The sequence below is a fragment of the Haematobia irritans genome, chromosome 3 (genome assembly GCF_050003625.1).
Source record: "Haematobia irritans isolate KBUSLIRL chromosome 3, ASM5000362v1, whole genome shotgun sequence".
In the NCBI taxonomy this organism is placed as follows: domain Eukaryota; kingdom Metazoa; phylum Arthropoda; class Insecta; order Diptera; family Muscidae; genus Haematobia; species Haematobia irritans.
In genome coordinates, this window is record NC_134399.1 from 113,247,866 (window position 1) to 113,267,961 (window position 20,096).

The window sequence follows — 20,096 nt, forward strand, 5'->3', positions numbered from 1 at the left end:
CAAACAATTGAAAAATCCACCCAAAACCTAAAAAAATTGAAATTTTTATATGAAAAACTTCTTTTGCCCATATCTCCTAAACTAAGCGTCCTAGAGCGAAAAGGACTTTAATTCGTGACCACCCCCAAAAAATTGAAAAATCCACCCAAAACCTAAAAAAATTGAAATTTTTATATGAAAAACTTCTTTTGCCCATATCTCCTTAAATATGCGTCCTAGAGCGAAAAGGACTTTAATTCGTGACCACCCCCAAAAAATTGAAAAATCCACCCAAAACCTAAAAAAATTGAAATTTTTATATGAAAACCTTCTTTTGCCCATATCTCCTTAAATATGCGTCTTATAGCGAAAAGGACTTTAATTCGTGACCACCCCCAAAAAATTGAAAAATCCACCCAAAACCTAAAAAAATTGAAATTTTTATATGAAAAACTTCTTTTGCCCATATCTCCTTAAATATGCGTCCTAGAGCGAAAAGGACTTTAATTCGTGACCACCCCAAAAAATTGAAAAATCCACCCAAAACCTAAAAAAATTGACATTTTTATATGAAAAACTTCTTTTGCCCATATCTCCTAAACTAAGCGTCCTAGAGCGAAAAGGACTATAATTCGTGACCACCCCAAAAAATTGAAAAATCCACCCAAAACCTAAAAAAATTGAAATTTTTATATGAAAAACTTCTTTTGCCCATATCTCCTTAAATATGCGTCCTAGAGCGAAAAGGACTTTAATTCGTGACCACCCCCAAAAAATTGAAAAATCCACCCAAAACCTAAAAAAATTGAAATTTTTATATGAAAAACTTCTTTTGCCCATATCTCCTTAAATATGCGTCCTAGAGCGAAAAGGACTTTAATTCGTGACCACCCCCAAAAAATTGAAAAATCCACCCAAAACCTAAAAAAATTGAAATTTTTATATGAAAAACTTCTTTTGCCCATATCTCCTAAACTAAGCGTCCTAGAGCGAAAAGGACTTTAATTCGTGACCACCCCCAAAAAATTGAAAAATCCACCCAAAACCTAAAAAAATTGAAATTTTTATATGAAAAACTTCTTTTGCCCATATCTCCTTAAATATGCGTCCTAGAGCGAAAAGGACTTTAATTCGTGACCACCCCAAAAAATTGAAAAATCCACCCAAAACCTAAAAAAATTGAAATTTTTATATGAAAAACTTCTTTTGCCCATATCTCCTTAAATATGCGTCCTAGAGCGAAAAGGACTTTAATTCGTGACCACCCCCAAAAAATTGAAAAATCCACCCAAAACCTAAAAAAATTGAAATTTTTATATGAAAAACTTCTTTTGCCCATATCTCCTTAAATATGCGTCCTAGAGCGAAAAGGACTTTAATTCGTGACCACCCTCAAACAATTGAAAAATCCACCCAAAACCTAAAAAAAATTGAAATTTTTATATGAAAAACTTCTTTTGCCCATATCTCCTTAAATATGCGTCCTAGAGCGAAAAGGACTTTAATTCGTGACCACCCCAAAAAATTGAAAAATCCACCCAAAACCTAAAAAAATTGAAATTTTTATATGAAAAACTTCTTTTGCCCATATCTCCTTAAATATGCGTCCTAGAGCGAAAAGGACTTTAATTCGTGACCACCCCCAAAAAATTGAAAAATCCACCCAAAACCTAAAAAAATTGAAATTTTTATATGAAAAACTTCTTTTGCCCATATCTCCTAAACTAAGCGTCCTAGAGCGAAAAGGACTTTAATTCGTGACCACCCCCAAAAAATTGAAAAATCCACCCAAAACCTAAAAAAATTGAAATTTTTATATGAAAAACTTCTTTTGCCCATATCTCCTTAAATATGCGTCCTAGAGCGAAAAGGACTATAATTCGTGACCACCCCCAAAAAATTGAAAAATCCACCCAAAACCTAAAAAAATTGAAATTTTTATATGAAAAACTTCTTTTGCCCATATCTCCTTAAATATGCGTCCTAGAGCGAAAAGGACTTTAATTCGTGACCACCCCCAAAAAATTGAAAAATCCACCCAAAACCTAAAAAAATTGAAATTTTTATATGAAAAACTTCTTTTGCCCATATCTCCTTAAATATGCGTCCTAGAGCGAAAAGGACTTTAATTCGTGACCACCCCCAAAATTGAATTGAAAAATCCACCCAAAACCTAAAAAAATTGAAATTTTTCTATGAAAAACTTCTTTTGCCCATATCTCCTAAACTAAGCGTCCTAGAGCGAAAAGGACTATAATTCGTGACCACCCCAAAAAATTGAAAAATCCACCCAAAACCTAAAAAAATTGAAATTTTTATATGAAAAACTTCTTTTGCCCATATCTCCTTAAATATGCGTCCTAGAGCGAAAAGGACTTTAATTCGTGACCACCCCCAAAAAATTGAAAAATCCACCCAAAACCTAAAAAAATTTAAATTTTTATACGAAAAACTTCTTTTGCCAATATCTCCTTAAATATACGTCCTAGAGCGAAAAGGACTTTAATTCGTGACCACCCCCAAAAAATTGAAAAATCCACCCAAAACCTAAAAAAATTGAAATTTTTATATGAAAAACTTCTTTTGCCCATATCTCCTTAAATATGCGTCCTAGAGCGAAAAGGACTTTAATTCGTGACCACCCTCAAACAATTGAAAAATCCACCCAAAACCTAAAAAAATTGAAATTTTTATATGAAAAACTTCTTTTGCCCATATCTCCTAAACTAAGCGTCCTAGAGCGAAAAGGACTTTAATTCGTGACCCCCCCAAAAAATTGAAAAATCCACCCAAAACCTAAAAAAATTGAAATTTTTATATGAAAAACTTCTTTTGCCCATATCTCCTTAAATATGCGTCCTAGAGCGAAAAGGACTTTAATTCGTGACCACCCCCAAAAAATTGAAAAATCCACCCAAAACCTAAAAAAATTGAAATTTTTATATGAAAACCTTCTTTTGCCCATATCTCCTTAAATATGCGTCTTATAGCGAAAAGGACTTTAATTCGTGACCACCCCCAAAAAATTGAAAAATCCACCCAAAACCTAAAAAAATTGAAATTTTTATATGAAAAACTTCTTTTGCCCATATCTCCTTAAATATGCGTCCTAGAGCGAAAAGGACTTTAATTCGTGACCACCCCAAATAATTGAAAAATCCACCCAAAACCTAAAAAAATTGAAATTTTTATATGAAAAACTTCTTTTGCCCATATCTCCTAAACTAAGCGTCCTAGAGCGAAAAGGACTATAATTCGTGACCACCCCAAAAAATTGAAAAATCCACCCAAAACCTAAAAAAATTGAAATTTTTATATGAAAAACTTCTTTTGCCCATATCTCCTTAAATATGCGTCCTAGAGCGAAAAGGACTTTAATTCGTGACCACCCCCAAAAAATTGAAAAATCCACCCAAAACCTAAAAAAATTGAAATTTTTATATGAAAAACTTCTTTTGCCCATATCTCCTTAAATATGCGTCCTAGAGCGAAAAGGACTTTAATTCGTGACCACCCCCAAAAAATTGAAAAATCCACCCAAAACCTAAAAAAATTGAAATTTTTATATGAAAAACTTCTTTTGCCCATATCTCCTAAACTAAGCGTCCTAGAGCGAAAAGGACTTTAATTCGTGACCACCCCCAAAAAATTGAAAAATCCACCCAAAACCTAAAAAAATTGAAATTTTTATATGAAAAACTTCTTTTGCCCATATCTCCTTAAATATGCGTCCTAGAGCGAAAAGGACTTTAATTCGTGACCACCCCCAAAAAATTGAAAAATCCACCCAAAACCTAAAAAATTGAAATTTTTATATGAAAAACTTCTTTTGCCCATATCTCCTTAAATATGCGTCCTAGAGCGAAAAGGACTTTAATTCGTGACCACCCCCAAAAAATTGAAAAATCCACCCAAAACCTAAAAAAATTGAAATTTTTATATGAAAAACTTCTTTTGCCCATATCTCCTAAACTAAGCGTCCTAGAGCGAAAAGGACTTTAATTCGTGACCACCCCAAAAAATTGAAAAATCCACCCAAAACCTAAAAAAATTGAAATTTTTATATGAAAAACTTCTTTTGCCCATATCTCCTTAAATATGCGTCCTAGAGCGAAAAGGACTTTAATTCGTGACCACCCCCAAAAAATTGAAAAATCCACCCAAAACCTAAAAAAAATGAAATTTTTATATGAAAAACTTCTTTTGCCCATATCTCCTAAACTAAGCGTCCTAGAGCGAAAAGGACTTTAATTCGTGACCACCCCCAAAAAATTGAAAAATCCACCCAAAACCTAAAAAAATTGAAATTTTTATATGAAAAACTTCTTTTGCCCATATCTCCTTAAATATGCGTCCTAGAGCGAAAAGGACTTTAATTCGTGACCACCCCCAAAAAATTGAAAAATCCATCCAAAACCTAAAAAAATTGAAATTTTTATATGAAAAACTTCTTTTGCCCATATCTCCTTAAATATGCGTCCTAGAGCGAAAAGGACTTTAATTCGTGACCACCCCCAAAAAATTGAAAAATCCACCCAAAACCTAAAAAAAATGAAATTTTTATATGAAAAACTTCTTTTGCCCATATCTCCTAAACTAAGCGTCCTAGAGCGAAAAGGACTTTAATTCGTGACCACCCCCAAAAAATTGAAAAATCCACCCAAAACCTAAAAAAATTGAAATTTTTATATGAAAAACTTCTTTTGCCCATATCTCCTTAAATATGCGTCCTAGAGCGAAAAGGACTTTAATTCGTGACCACCCCCAAAAAATTGAAAAATCCATCCAAAACCTAAAAAAATTGAAATTTTTATATGAAAAACTTCTTTTGCCCATATCTCCTTAAATATGCGTCCTAAAGCGAAAAGGACTTTAATTCGTGACCACCCCCAAAAAATTGAAAAATCCACCCAAAACCTAAAAAAATTGAAATTTTTATATGAAAAACTTCTTTTGCCCATATCTCCTAAACTAAGCGTCCTAGAGCGAAAAGGACTATAATTCGTGACCACCCCAAAAAATTGAAAAATCCACCCAAAACCTAAAAAAATTGAAATTTTTATATGAAAAACTTCTTTTGCCCATATCTCCTTAAATATGCGTCCTAGAGCGAAAAGGACTTTAATTCGTGACCACCCCCAAAAAATTGAAAAATCCACCCAAAACCTAAAAAAATTGAAATTTTTATATGAAAAACTTCTTTTGCCCATATATCCTTAAATATGCGTCCTAGAGCGAAAAGGACTATAATTCGTGACCACCCCAAAAAATTGAAAAATCCACCCAAAACCTAAAAAAATTGAAATTTTTATATGAAAACCTTCTTTTGCCCATATCTCCTTAAATATGCGTCTTATAGCGAAAAGGACTTTAATTCGTGACCACCCCCAAAAAATTGAAAAATCCACCCAAAACCTAAAAAAATTGAAATTTTTATATGAAAAACTTCTTTTGCCCATATCTCCTTAAATATGCGTCCTAGAGCGAAAAGGACTTTAATTCGTGACCACCCCAAATAATTGAAAAATCCACCCAAAACCTAAAAAAATTGAAATTTTTATATGAAAAACTTCTTTTGCCCATATCTCCTAATCTAAGCGTCCTAGAGCGAAAAGGACTATAATTCGTGACCACCCCAAAAAATTGAAAAATCCACCCAAAACCTAAAAAAATTGAAATTTTTATATGAAAAACTTCTTTTGCCCATATCTCCTTAAATATGCGTCCTAGAGCGAAAAGGACTTTAATTCGTGACCACCCCCAAAAAATTGAAAAATCCACCCAAAACCTAAAAAAATTGAAATTTTTATATGAAAAACTTCTTTTGCCCATATCTCCTTAAATATGCGTCCTAGAGCGAAAAGGACTTTAATTCGTGACCACCCCCAAAAAATTGAAAAATCCACCCAAAACCTAAAAAAATTGAAATTTTTATATGAAAAACTTCTTTTGCCCATATCTCCTAAACTAAGCGTCCTAGAGCGAAAAGGACTTTAATTCGTGACCACCCCCAAAAAATTGAAAAATCCACCCAAAACCTAAAAAAATTGAAATTTTTATATGAAAAACTTCTTTTGCCCATATCTCCTTAAATATGCGTCCTAGAGCGAAAAGGACTTTAATTCGTGACCACCCCCAAAAAATTGAAAAATCCACCCAAAACCTAAAAAAATTGAAATTTTTATATGAAAAACTTCTTTTGCCCATATCTCCTTAAATATGCGTCCTAGAGCGAAAAGGACTTTAATTCGTGACCACCCCCAAAAAATTGAAAAATCCACCCAAAACCTAAAAAAATTGAAATTTTTATATGAAAAACTTCTTTTGCCCATATCTCCTAAACTAAGCGTCCTAGAGCGAAAAGGACTTTAATTCGTGACCACCCTCAAACAATTGAAAAATCCATCCAAAACCTAAAAAAAATTGAAATTTTTATATGAAAAACTTCTTTTGCCCATATCTCCTTAAATATGCGTCCTAGAGCGAAAAGGACTTTAATTCGTGACCACCCCAAAAAATTGAAAAATCCACCCAAAACCTAAAAAAATTGAAATTTTTATATGAAAAACTTCTTTTGCCCATATCTCCTTAAATATGCGTCCTAGAGCGAAAAGGACTTTAATTCGTGACCACCCCCAAAAAATTGAAAAATCCACCCAAAACCTAAAAAAAATGAAATTTTTATATGAAAAACTTCTTTTGCCCATATCTCCTAAACTAAGCGTCCTAGAGCGAAAAGGACTTTAATTCGTGACCACCCCCAAAAAATTGAAAAATCCACCCAAAACCTAAAAAAATTTAAATTTTTATATGAAAAACTTCTTTTGCCCATATCTCCTTAAATATGCGTCCTAGAGCGAAAAGGACTTTAATTCGTGACCACCCCCAAAAAATTGAAAAATCCATCCAAAACCTAAAAAAATTGAAATTTTTATATGAAAAACTTCTTTTGCCCATATCTCCTTAAATATGCGTCCTAGAGCGAAAAGGACTTTAATTCGTGACCACCCCCAAAAAATTGAAAAATCCACCCAAAACCTAAAAAAATTGAAATTTTTATATGAAAAACTTCTTTTGCCCATATCTCCTAAACTAAGCGTCCTAGAGCGAAAAGGACTATAATTCGTGACCACCCCCAAAAAATTGAAAAATCCACCCAAAACCTAAAAAAATTGAAATTTTTATATGAAAAACTTCTTTTGCCCATATCTCCTTAAATATGCGTCCTAGAGCGAAAAGGACTTTAATTCGTGACCACCCCCAAAAAATTGAAAAATCCACCCAAAACCTAAAAAAAAATTGAAATTTTTATATGAAAAACTTCTTTTGCCCATATCTCCTTAAATATGCGTCCTAGAGCGAAAAGGACTTTAATTCGTGACCACCCCCAAAAAATTGAAAAATCCACCCAAAACCTAAAAAAATTGAAATTTTTATATGAAAAACTTCTTTTGCCCATATCTCCTAAACTAAGCGTCCTAGAGCGAAAAGGACTTTAATTCGTGACCACCCCCAAAAAATTGAAAAATCCACCCAAAACCTAAAAAAATTGAAATTTTTATATGAAAAACTTCTTTTGCCCATATCTCCTTAAATATGCGTCCTAGAGCGAAAAGGACTTTAATTCGTGACCACCCCCAAAAAATTGAAAAATCCACCCAAAACCTAAAAAAATTGAAATTTTTATATGAAAAACTTCTTTTGCCCATATATCCTTAAATATGCGTCCTAGAGCGAAAAGGACTTTAATTCGTGACCACCCCCCAAAAAATTGAAAAATCCACCCAAAACCTAAAAAAATTGAAATTTTTATATGAAAAACTTCTTTTGCCCATATCTCCTAAACTAAGCGTCCTAGAGCGAAAAGGACTATAATTCGTGACCACCCCAAAAAAATTGAAAAATCCACCCAAAACCTAAAAAAATTGAAATTTTTATATGAAAAACTTCTTTTGCCCATATCTCCTTAAATATGCGTCCTAGAGCGAAAAGGACTTTAATTCGTGACCACCCCCAAAAAATTGAAAAATCCACCCAAAACCTAAAAAAATTGAAATTTTTATATGAAAAACTTCTTTTGCCCATATCTCCTTAAATATGCGTCCTAGAGCGAAAAGGACTTTAATTCGTGACCACCCCCAAAATTGAATTGAAAAATCCACCCAAAACCTAAAAAAATTGAAATTTTTATATGAAAAACTTCTTTTGCCCATATCTCCTAAACTAAGCGTCCTAGAGCGAAAAGGACTATAATTCGTGACCACCCCAAAAAATTGAAAAATCCACCCAAAACCTAAAAAAATTGAAATTTTTATATGAAAAACTTATTTTGCCCATATCTCCTTAAATATGCGTCCTAGAGCGAAAAGGACTTTAATTCGTGACCACCCCCAAAAAATTGAAAAATCCACCCAAAACCTAAAAAAAATTAAATTTTTATACGAAAAACTTCTTTTGCCCATATCTCCTTAAATATACGTCCTAGAGCGAAAAGGACTTTAATTCGTGACCACCCCCAAAAAATTGAAAAATCCACCCAAAACCTAAAAAAATTGAAATTTTTATATGAAAAACTTCTTTTGCCCATATCTCCTTAAATATGCGTCCTAGAGCGAAAAGGACTTTAATTCGTGACCACCCCCAAAAAATTGAAAAATCCACCCAAAACCTAAAAAAATTGAAATTTTTATATGAAAAACTTCTTTTGCCCATATCTCCTTAAATATGCGTCCTAGAGCGAAAAGGACTTTAATTCGTGACCACCCCCCAAAAAATTGAAAAATCCACCCAAAACCTAAAAAAATTGAAATTTTTATATGAAAAACTTCTTTTGCCCATATCTCCTAAACTAAGCGTCCTAGAGCGAAAAGGACTATAATTCGTGACCACCCCAAAAAAATTGAAAAATCCACCCAAAACCTAAAAAAATTGAAATTTTTATATGAAAAACTTCTTTTGCCCATATCTCCTTAAATATGCGTCCTAGAGCGAAAAGGACTTTAATTCGTGACCACCCCCAAAAAATTGAAAAATCCACCCAAAACCTAAAAAAATTGAAATTTTTATATGAAAAACTTCTTTTGCCCATATCTCCTTAAATATGCGTCCTAGAGCGAAAAGGACTTTAATTCGTGACCACCCCCAAAATTGAATTGAAAAATCCACCCAAAACCTAAAAAAATTGAAATTTTTATATGAAAAACTTCTTTTGCCCATATCTCCTAAACTAAGCGTCCTAGAGCGAAAAGGACTATAATTCGTGACCACCCCAAAAAATTGAAAAATCCACCCAAAACCTAAAAAAATTGAAATTTTTATATGAAAAACTTATTTTGCCCATATCTCCTTAAATATGCGTCCTAGAGCGAAAAGGACTTTAATTCGTGACCACCCCCAAAAATTGAAAAATCCACCCAAAACCTAAAAAAAATTAAATTTTTATACGAAAAACTTCTTTTGCCCATATCTCCTTAAATATACGTCCTAGAGCGAAAAGGACTTTAATTCGTGACCACCCCCAAAAAATTGAAAAATCCACCCAAAACCTAAAAAAATTTAAATTTTTATATGAAAAACTTCTTTTGCCCATATCTCCTTAAATATGCGTCCTAGAGCGAAAAGGACTTTAATTCGTGACCACCCTCAAACAATTGAAAAATCCACCCAAAACCTAAAAAAATTGAAATTTTTATATGAAAAACTTCTTTTGCCCATATCTCCTAAACTAAGCGTCCTAGAGCGAAAAGGACTTTAATTCGTGACCACCCCCAAAAAATTGAAAAATCCACCCCAAACCTAAAAAAATTGAAATTTTTATATGAAAAACTTCTTTTGCCCATATCTCCTTAAATATGCGTCCTAGAGCGAAAAGGACTTTAATTCGTGACCACCCCCAAAAAATTGAAAAATCCACCCAAAACCTAAAAAAATTGAAATTTTTATATGAAAACCTTCTTTTGCCCATATCTCCTTAAATATGCGTCTTATAGCGAAAAGGACTTTAATTCGTGACCACCCCCAAAAAATTGAAAAATCCACCCAAAACCTAAAAAAATTGAAATTTTTATATGAAAAACTTCTTTTGCCCATATCTCCTTAAATATGCGTCCTAGAGCGAAAAGGACTTTAATTCGTGACCACCCCAAAAAATTGAAAAATCCACCCACAACCTAAAAAAATTGAAATTTTTATATGAAAAACTTCTTTTGCCCATATCTCCTAAACTAAGCGTCCTAGAGCGAAAAGGACTATAATTCGTGACCACCCCAAAAAATTGAAAAATCCACCCAAAACCTAAAAAAATTGAAATTTTTATATGAAAAACTTCTTTTGCCCATATCTCCTAAACTAAGCGTCCTAGAGCGAAAAGGACTTTAATTCGTGACCACCCCCAAAAAATTGAAAAATCCACCCAAAACCTAAAAAAAATTGAAATTTTTATATGAAAAACTTCTTTTGCCCATATCTCCTTAAATATGCGCCCTAGAGCGAAAAGGACTTTAATTCGTGACCACCCCCAAAAAATTGAAAAATCCACCCAAAACCTAAAAAAAATTGAAATTTTTATATGAAAAACTTCTTTTGCCCATATCTCCTTAAATATGCGTCCTAGAGCGAAAAGGACTTTAATTCGTGACCACTCCCAAAAAATTGAAAAATCCACCCAAAACCTAAAAAAATTGAAATTTTTATATGAAAAACTTCTTTTGCCCATATCTCCTAAACTAAGCGTCCTAGAGCGAAAAGGACTTTAATTCGTGACCACCCCCAAAAAATTGAAAAATCCACCCAAAACCTAAAAAAATTGAAATTTTTATATGAAAAACTTCTTTTGCCCATATCTCCTTAAATATGCGTCCTAGAGCGAAAAGGACTTTAATTCGTGACCACCCCCAAAAAATTGAAAAATCCACCCAAAACCTAAAAAAATTGAAATTTTTATATGAAAAACTTCTTTTGCCCATATCTCCTTAAATATGCGTCCTAGAGCGAAAAGGACTTTAATTCGTGACCACCCCCCAAAAAATTGAAAAATCCACCCAAAACCTAAAAAAATTGAAATTTTTATATGAAAAACTTCTTTTGCCCATATCTCCTAAACTAAGCGTCCTAGAGCGAAAAGGACTTTAATTCGTGACCACCCTCAAACAATTGAAAAATCCACCCAAAACCTAAAAAAAATTGAAATTTTTATATGAAAAACTTCTTTTGCCCATATCTCCTTAAATATGCGTCCTAGAGCGAAAAGGACTTTAATTCGTGACCACCCCAAAAAATTGAAAAATCCACCCAAAACCTAAAAAAATTGAAATTTTTATATGAAAAACTTCTTTTGCCCATATCTTCTTAAATATGCGTCCTAGAGCGAAAAGGACTTTAATTCGTGACCACCCCCAAAAAATTGAAAAATCCACCCAAAACCTAAAAAAATTGAAATTTTTATATGAAAAACTTCTTTTGCCCATATCTCGTAAACTAAGCGTCCTAGAGCGAAAAGGACTTTAATTCGTGACCACCCCCAAAAAATTGAAAAATCCACCCAAAACCTAAAAAAATTGAAATTTTTATATGAAAAACTTCTTTTGCCCATATCTCCTTAAATATGCGTCCTAGAGCGAAAAGGATTTTAATTCGTGACCACCCCCAAAAAATTGAAAAATCCACCCAAAACCTAAAAAAATTGAAATTTTTATATGAAAAACTTCTTTTGCCCATATCTCCTTAAATATGCGTCCTAGAGCGAAAAGGACTTTAATTCGTGACCACCCCCAAAAAATTGAAAAATCCACCCAAAACCTAAAAAAATTGAAATTTTTATATGAAAAACTTCTTTTGCCCATATCTCCTTAAATATGCGTCCTAGAGCGAAAAGGACTTTAATTCGTGACCACCCCCAAAAAATTGAAAAATCCACCCAAAACCTAAAAAAATTGAAATTTTTATATGAAAAACTTCTTTTGCCCATATCTCCTTAAATATGCGTCCTAGAGCGAAAAGGACTTTAATTCGTGACCACCCCCAAAAAATTGAAAAATCCACCCAAAACCTAAAAAATTGAAATTTTTATATGAAAAACTTCTTTTGCCCATATCTCCTAAACTAAGCGTCCTAGAGCGAAAAGGACTTTAATTCGTGACCACCCTCAAACAATTGAAAAATCCACCCAAAATCTAAAAAAAATTGAAATTTTTATATGAAAAACTTCTTTTGCCCATATCTCCTTAAATATGCGTCCTAGAGCGAAAAGGACTTTAATTCGTGACCACCCCAAAAAATTGAAAAATCCACCCAAAACCTAAAAAAATTGAAATTTTTATATGAAAAACTTCTTTTGCCCATATCTCCTTAAATATGCGTCCTAGAGCGAAAAGGACTTTAATTCGTGACCACCCCCAAAAAATTGAAAAATCCACCCAAAACCTAAAAAAATTGAAATTTTTATATGAAAAACTTCTTTTGCCCATATCTCCTAAACTAAGCGTCCTAGAGCGAAAAGGACTATAATTCGTGACCACCCCCAAAAAATTGAAAAATCCACCCAAAACCTAAAAAAATTGAAATTTTTATATGAAAAACTTCTTTTGCCCATATCTCCTTAAATATGCGTCCTAGAGCGAAAAGGACTTTAATTCGTGACCACCCCCAAAAAATTGAAAAATCCACCCAAAACCTAAAAAAATTGAAATTTTTATATGAAAAACTTCTTTTGCCCATATCTCCTTAAATATGCGTCCTAGAGCGAAAAGGACTTTAATTCGTGACCACCCCCAAAAAATTGAAAAATCAACCCAAAACCTAAAAAAATTGAAATTTTTATATGAAAAACTTCTTTTGCCCATATCTCCTTAAATATGCGTCCTAGAGCGAAAAGGACTTTAATTCGTGACCACCCCCAAAAAATTGAAAAATCCACCCAAAACCTAAAAAAATTTAAATTTTTATATGAAAAACTTCTTTTGCCCATATCTCCTTAAATATGCGTCCTAGAGCGAAAAGGACTTTAATTCGTGACCACCCCCAAAAAATTTAAAAATCCACCCAAAACCTAAAAAAATTGAAATTTTTATATGAAAAACTTCTTTTGCCCATATCTCCTTAAATATGCGTCCTAGAGCGAAAAGGACTTTAATTCGTGACCACCCCAAAAAATTGAAAAATCCACCCAAAACCTAAAAAAATTGAAATTTTTATATGAAAAACTTCTTTTGCCCATATCTCCTAAACTAAGCGTCCTAGAGCGAAAAGGACTATAATTCGTGACCACCCCCAAAAAATTGAAAAATCCACCCAAAACCTAAAAAAATTGAAATTTTTATATGAAAAACTTCTTTTGCCTATATCTCCTTAAATATGCGTCCTAGAGCGAAAAGGACTTTAATTCGTGACCACCCCCAAAATTGAATTAAAAATCCACCCAAAACCTAAAAAAATTGAAATTTTTATATGAAAAACTTCTTTTGCCCATATCTCCTAAACTAAGCGTCCTAGAGCGAAAAGGACTATAATTCGTGACCACCCCAAAAAATTGAAAAATCCACCCAAAACCTAAAAAAATTGAAATTTTTATATGAAAAACTTATTTTGCCCATATCTCCTTAAATATGCGTCCTAGAGCGAAAAGGACTTTAATTCGTGACCACCCCCAAAAAATTGAAAAATCCACCCAAAACCTAAAAAAAATTGAAATTTTTATATGAAAAACTTCTTTTGCCCATATCTCCTTAAATATGCGTCCTAGAGCGAAAAGGACTTTAATTCGTGACCACTCCCAAAAAATTGAAAAATCCACCCAAAACCTAAAAAAATTGAAATTTTTATATGAAAAACTTCTTTTGCCCATATCTCCTAAACTAAGCGTCCTAGAGCGAAAAGGACTTTAATTCGTGACCACCCCCAAAAAATTGAAAAATCCACCCAAAACCTAAAAAAATTGAAATTTTTATATGAAAAACTTCTTTTGCCCATATCTCCTTAAATATGCGTCCTAGAGCGAAAAGGACTTTAATTCGTGACCACCCCCAAAAAATTGAAAAATCCACCCAAAACCTAAAAAAATTGAAATTTTTATATGAAAAACTTCTTTTGCCCATATCTCCTTAAATATGCGTCCTAGAGCGAAAAGGACTTTAATTCGTGACCACCCCCCAAAAAATTGAAAAATCCACCCAAAACCTAAAAAAATTGAAATTTTTATATGAAAAACTTCTTTTGCCCATATCTCCTAAACTAAGCGTCCTAGAGCGAAAAGGACTTTAATTCGTGACCACCCTCAAACAATTGAAAAATCCACCCAAAACCTAAAAAAAATTGAAATTTTTATATGAAAAACTTCTTTTGCCCATATCTCCTTAAATATGCGTCCTAGAGCGAAAAGGACTTTAATTCGTGACCACCCCAAAAAATTGAAAAATCCACCCAAAACCTAAAAAAATTGAAATTTTTATATGAAAAACTTCTTTTGCCCATATCTTCTTAAATATGCGTCCTAGAGCGAAAAGGACTTTAATTCGTGACCACCCCCAAAAAATTGAAAAATCCACCCAAAACCTAAAAAAATTGAAATTTTTATATGAAAAACTTCTTTTGCCCATATCTCGTAAACTAAGCGTCCTAGAGCGAAAAGGACTTTAATTCGTGACCACCCTCAAACAATTGAAAAATCCACCCAAAATCTAAAAAAAATTGAAATTTTTATATGAAAAACTTCTTTTGCCCATATCTCCTTAAATATGCGTCCTAGAGCGAAAAGGACTTTAATTCGTGACCACCCCAAAAAATTGAAAAATCCACCCAAAACCTAAAAAAATTGAAATTTTTATATGAAAAACTTCTTTTGCCCATATCTCCTTAAATATGCGTCCTAGAGCGAAAAGGACTTTAATTCGTGACCACCCCCAAAAAATTGAAAAATCCACCCAAAACCTAAAAAAATTGAAATTTTTATATGAAAAACTTCTTTTGCCCATATCTCCTAAACTAAGCGTCCTAGAGCGAAAAGGACTATAATTCGTGACCACCCCCAAAAAATTGAAAAATCCACCCAAAACCTAAAAAAATTGAAATTTTTATATGAAAAACTTCTTTTGCCCATATCTCCTTAAATATGCGTCCTAGAGCGAAAAGGACTTTAATTCGTGACCACCCCCAAAAAATTGAAAAATCCACCCAAAACCTAAAAAAATTGAAATTTTTATATGAAAAACTTCTTTTGCCCATATCTCCTTAAATATGCGTCCTAGAGCGAAAAGGACTTTAATTCGTGACCACCCCCAAAAAATTGAAAAATCAACCCAAAACCTAAAAAAATTGAAATTTTTATATGAAAAACTTCTTTTGCCCATATCTCCTTAAATATGCGTCCTAGAGCGAAAAGGACTTTAATTCGTGACCACCCCCAAAAAATTGAAAAATCCACCCAAAACCTAAAAAAATTTAAATTTTTATATGAAAAACTTCTTTTGCCCATATCTCCTTAAATATGCGTCCTAGAGCGAAAAGGACTTTAATTCGTGACCACCCCCAAAAAATTGAAAAATCCACCCAAAACCTAAAAAAATTGAAATTTTTATATGAAAAACTTCTTTTGCCCATATCTCCTTAAATATGCGTCCTAGAGCGAAAAGGACTTTAATTCGTGACCACCCCAAAAAATTGAAAAATCCACCCAAAACCTAAAAAAATTGAAATTTTTATATGAAAAACTTCTTTTGCCCATATCTCCTAAACTAAGCGTCCTAGAGCGAAAAGGACTATAATTCGTGACCACCCCCAAAAAATTGAAAAATCCACCCAAAACCTAAAAAAATTGAAATTTTTATATGAAAAACTTCTTTTGCCTATATCTCCTTAAATATGCGTCCTAGAGCGAAAAGGACTTTAATTCGTGACCACCCCCAAAATTGAATTGAAAAATCCACCCAAAACCTAAAAAAATTGAAATTTTTATATGAAAAACTTCTTTTGCCCATATCTCCTAAACTAAGTGTCCTAGAGCGAAAAGGACTATAATTCGTGACCACCCCAAAAAATTGAAAAATCCACCCAAAACCTAAAAAAATTGAAATTTTTATATGAAAAACTTATTTTGCCCATATCTCCTTAAATATACGTCCTAGAGCGAAAAGGACTTTAATTCGTGACCACCCCCAAAAAATTGAAAAATCCACCCAAAACCTAAAAAAAATTAAATTTTTATACGAAAAACTTCTTTTGCCCATATCTCCTTAAATATACGTCCTAGAGCGAAAAGGACTTTAATTCGTGACCACCCCCAAAAAATTGAAAAATCCACCCAAAACCTAAAAAAATTGAAATTTTTATATGAAAAACTTTTTTTGCCCATATCTCCTTAAATATGCGTCCTAGAGCGAAAAGGACTTTAATTCGTGACCACCCTCAAACAATTGAAAAATCCACCCAAAACCTAAAAAAATTGAAATTTTTATATGAAAAACTTCTTTTGCCCATATCTCCTAAACTAAGCGTCCTAGAGCGAAAAGGACTTTAATTCGTGACCACCCCCAAAAAATTGAAAAATCCACCCAAAACCTAAAAAAATTGAAATTTTTATATGAAAAACTTCTTTTGCCCATATCTCCTTAAATATGCGTCCTAGAGCGAAAAGGACTTTAATTCGTGACCACCCCCAAAAAATTGAAAAATCCACCCAAAACCTAAAAAAATTGAAATTTTTATATGAAAACCTTCTTTTGCCCATATCTCCTTAAATATGCGTCTTATAGCGAAAAGGACTTTAATTCGTGACCACCCCCAAAAAATTGAAAAATCCACCCAAAACCTAAAAAAATTGAAATTTTTATATGAAAAACTTCTTTTGCCCATATCTCCTTAAATATGCGTCCTAGAGCGAAAAGGACTTTAATTCGTGACCACCCCAAAATTGAATTGAAAAATCCACCCAAAACCTAAAAAAATTGAAATTTTTATATGAAAAACTTCTTTTGCCCATATCTCCTTAAATATGCGTCCTAGAGCGAAAAGGACTTTAATTCGTGACCACCCCCAAAAAATTGAAAAATCCACCCAAAACCTAAAAAAAATTGAAATTTTTATATGAAAAACTTCTTTTGCCCATATCTCCTTAAATATGCGTCCTAGAGCGAAAAGGACTTTAATTCGTGACCACCCCCAAAAAATTGAAAAATCCACCCAAAACCTAAAAAAATTGAAATTTTTATATGAAAAACTTCTTTTGCCCATATCTCCTAAACTAAGCGTCCTAGAGCGAAAAGGACTTTAATTCGTGACCACCCCCAAAAAATTGAAAAATCCACCCAAAACCTAAAAAAAATTGAAATTTTTATATGAAAAACTTCTTTTGCCCATATCTCCTTAAATATGCGTCCTAGAGCGAAAAGGACTTTAATTCGTGACCACCCCCAAAAAATTGAAAAATCCACCCAAAACCTAAAAAAAATTGAAATTTTTATATGAAAAACTTCTTTTGCCCATATCTCCTTAAATATGCGTCCTAGAGCGAAAAGGACTTTAATTCGTGACCACCCCCAAAAAATTGAAAAATCCACCCAAAACCTAAAAAAATTGAAATTTTTATATGAAAACCTTCTTTTGCCCATATCTCCTTAAATATGCGTCTTATAGCGAAAAGGACTTTAATTCGTGACCACCCCCAAAAAATTGAAAAATCCACCCAAAACCTAAAAAAATTGAAATTTTTATATGAAAAACTTCTTTTGCCCATATCTCCTAAACTAAGCGTCCTAGAGCGAAAAGGACTTTAATTCGTGACCACCCCCAAAAAATTGAAAAATCCACCCAAAACCTAAAAAAAATAGAAATTTTTATATGAAAAACTTCTTTTGCCCATATCTCCTTAAATATGCGTCCTAGAGCGAAAAGGACTTTAATTCGTGACCACCCCCAAAAAATTGAAAAATCCACCCAAAACCTAAAAAAAATTGAAATTTTTATATGAAAAACTTCTTTTGCCCATATCTTCTTAAATATGCGTCCTAGAGCGAAAAGGACTTTAATTCGTGACCACCCCCAAAAAATTGAAAAATCCACCCAAAACCTAAAAAAATTGAAATTTTTATATGAAAAACTTCTTTTGCCCATATCTCCTAAACTAAGCGTCCTAGAGCGAAAAGGACTTTAATTCGTGACCACCCCCAAAAAAGTGAAAAATCCACCCAAAACCTAAAAAAATTGAAATTTTTATATGAAAAACTTCTTTTGCCCATATCTCCTTAAATATGCGTCCTAGAGCGAAAAGGACTTTAATTCGTGACCACCCCCAAAAAATTGAAAAATCCACCCAAAACCTAAAAAAATTGAAATTTTTATATGAAAAACTTCTTTTGCCCATATCTCCTTAAATATGCGTCCTAGAGCGAAAAGGACTTTAATTCGTGACCACCCCCCAAAAAATTGAAAAATCCACCCAAAACCTAAAAAAATTGAAATTTTTATATGAAAAACTTCTTTTGCCCATATCTCCTAAACTAAGCGTCCTAGAGCGAAAAGGACTTTAATTCGTGACCACCCTCAAACAATTGAAAAATCCACCCAAAACCTAAAAAAAATTGAAATTTTTATATGAAAAACTTCTTTTGCCCATATCTCCTTAAATATGCGTCCTAGAGCGAAAAGGACTTTAATTCGTGACCACCCCAAAAAATTGAAAAATCCACCCAAAACCTAAAAAAATTGAAATTTTTATATGAAAAACTTCTTTTGCCCATATCTCCTTAAATATGCGTCCTAGAGCGAAAAGGACTTTAATTCGTGACCACCCCCAAAAAATTGAAAAATCCACCCAAAACCTAAAAAAATTGAAATTTTTATATGAAAAACTTCTTTTGCCCATATCTCCTAAACTAAGCGTCCTAGAGCGAAAAGGACTTTAATTCGTGACCACCCCCAAAAAATTGAAAAATCCACCCAAAACCTAAAAAAATTGAAATTTTTATATGAAAAACTTCTTTTGCCCATATCTCCTTAAATATGCGTCCTAGAGCGAAAAGGACTTTAATTCGTGACCACCCCCAAAAAATTGAAAAATCCACCCAAAACCTAAAAAAATTGAAATTTTTATATGAAAAACTTCTTTTGCCCATATCTCCTTAAATATGCGTCCTAGAGCGAAAAGGACTTTAATTCGTGACCACCCCCAAAAAATTGAAAAATCCACCCAAAACCTAAAAAAATTGAAATTTTTATATGAAAAACTTCTTTTGCCCATATCTCCTTAAATATGCGTCCTAGAGCGAAAAGGACTTTAATTCGTGACCACCCCCAAAAAATTGAAAAATCCACCCAAAACCTAAAAAAATTGAAATTTTTATATGAAAAACTTCTTTTGCCCATATCTCCTTAAATATGCGTCCTAGAGCGAAAAGGACTTTAATTCGTGACCACCCCCAAAAAATTGAAAAATCCACCCAAAACCTAAAAAATTGAAATTTTTATATGAAAAACTTCTTTTGCCCATATCTCCTAAATTAAGCGTCCTAGAGCGAAAAGGACTTTAATCCGTGACCACCCTCAAACAATTGAAAAATCCACCCAAAACCTAAAAAAAATTGAAATTTTTATATGAAAAACTTCTTTTGCCCATATCTCCTTAAATATGCGTCCTAGAGCGAAAAGGACTTTAATTCGTGACCACCCCAAAAAATTGAAAAATCCACCCAAAACCTAAAAAAATTGAAATTTTTATATGAAAAACTTCTTTTGCCCATATCTCCTTAAATATGCGTCCTAGAGCGAAAAGGACTTTAATTCGTGACCACCCCCAAAAAATTGAAAAATCCACCCAAAACCTAAAAAAATTGAAATTTTTATATGAAAAACTTCTTTTGCCCATATCTCCTTAAATATGCGTCCTAGAGCGAAAAGGACTTTAATTCGTGACCACCCCCAAAAAATTGAAAAATCCACCCAAAACCTAAAAAAATTGAAATTTTTATATGAAAAACTTTTTTGCCCATATCTCCTTAAATATGCGTCCTAGAGCGAAAAGGACTTTAATTCGTGACCACCCCCAAAAAATTGAAAAATCCACCCAAAACCTAAAAAAATTGAAATTTTTATATGAAAAACTTCTTTTGCCCATATCTCCTTAAATATGCGTC